Raw genomic sequence first — 1595 nt, 5'->3', positions numbered from 1 at the left:
TACAGGTACAGCTGCCCATGCAGCTTCAACACGATACCACAGTTTCTCAACAGTAGTGACTGGCGTATTGTGTCGAGCCAGTTACTCGGCCACCATTGACCAGACGTTTTCAATTGGTGAGAGATCTGAATGTGTTGGCTAGGGCAGCAGTCGAACATTTTCTCTATCCAGAAAGACCCGTAAAGGACCTGCAACATGCGGTCGTGCATTATCCTGCTGAAATCAAGGGTTTCGCAGGGATCGAATGAAGGGTACAGCCACGGGTCGTAACACATCACAAATGTAACGTTCACTGTTGAAAGTGCCGTCAATGCGAACAAGAGCTGTCAGAGACGTGTAACCAATGGCACCCCATACCATAACGCCGGGTGATACGCCAGTATGGCGATTACAAGTACACGCTTCCAATGTGCGTTCACCGCGATGTCGCCAAACACGGATGCGACCATTATGATGCTATAAACAGAACCTGGATTCATCCGAAAAAATGACGTTTTGCCATTCGTGCACCCAGGTTCGTCGTTGAGTACACCATCGCAGGCGCTCCTCTCTGTGATGCAGCGTCAAGGGTAACCGCAGCCATGGTCTCCCAGCTGATAGTCCATGCTGCTGCAAACGCCCTCAAACTGTTCGTGCAGATGGTTGTTGTCTTGGAAATGTCCCCATCCGTTGATTCAGAGATCGAGACATGGCTGCACGATCCGTTACAGCCATGCGGATAAGATGCGTGTCATCTTGACTGCTAGTGATACGAGGCCGTTGGGATCCAGCACGGCGTTCCGTATTACCCTCCTGAACCCACCGATTCCATATTCTGCTAACAGTCATTGGATCTCGACCAACGCGAGCAGCAATGTCGCGATACGATAAACCGCAATCGCGACAGGCTACAATCCGACCTTTATCAAAGTCGGAAACGTGATGGTACGCATTTCTCCTCCTTACTCGAGGCATCTCAACAACGCTTCACCAGGCAACGCCGGTCAACTGCTGTTTGCGTATGAGAAATCGGTTGGAAACTTTGCTCATGTCAGCACGTTGTAGGTGTCGCTACAGGGCCAACCTTGTGTGAATGCTAATCATTTGCACATCACAGCATCTTCTTCCTGTCGGTTCAATTCCACGTCTGTAACACGCCATCTTCGTGGTGTAGCAATTTTAATGGCCAGTAGTGTATATTTGGCCCGAAAAAAACATGTTCTTTGAGAATTTTTTCTCGGGATGTGTTATAGATATCAACTTCAAATTCAGTCACAATGTTTATTGATATTTCCTCTACAAACTGGATTTTTTTTGGACCGGAAATGTCGAAGAGTAAAGGCGAAAGTGCCGTCGGAACGAAACAGAATTTCGATGTAGACCTCCACGCGCGGCATGTCACAGGTCAGCCGGCTCGTCTGAAATCAAAATTGAGTTGACGTTAGCGAAGTTGTATAAGATTCTTTAGGAGTTGTACCTCGCTTAAGTTATTTGGACCGTAGGAAACAAAATGGTGGCCATTTGAAAAAAATAGGGTTTTTTCATCGATTTCTCGACTTCGTCGGCCAAGTAAAACTATTCATAGTTGATGGATCGGAATAAAATTGGTACAGCCC

The sequence above is a fragment of the Schistocerca piceifrons genome, chromosome 5 (genome assembly GCF_021461385.2).
Source record: "Schistocerca piceifrons isolate TAMUIC-IGC-003096 chromosome 5, iqSchPice1.1, whole genome shotgun sequence".
Lineage (NCBI taxonomy): Eukaryota > Metazoa > Arthropoda > Insecta > Orthoptera > Acrididae > Schistocerca > Schistocerca piceifrons.
This window is presented reverse-complemented; position numbering follows the sequence as displayed.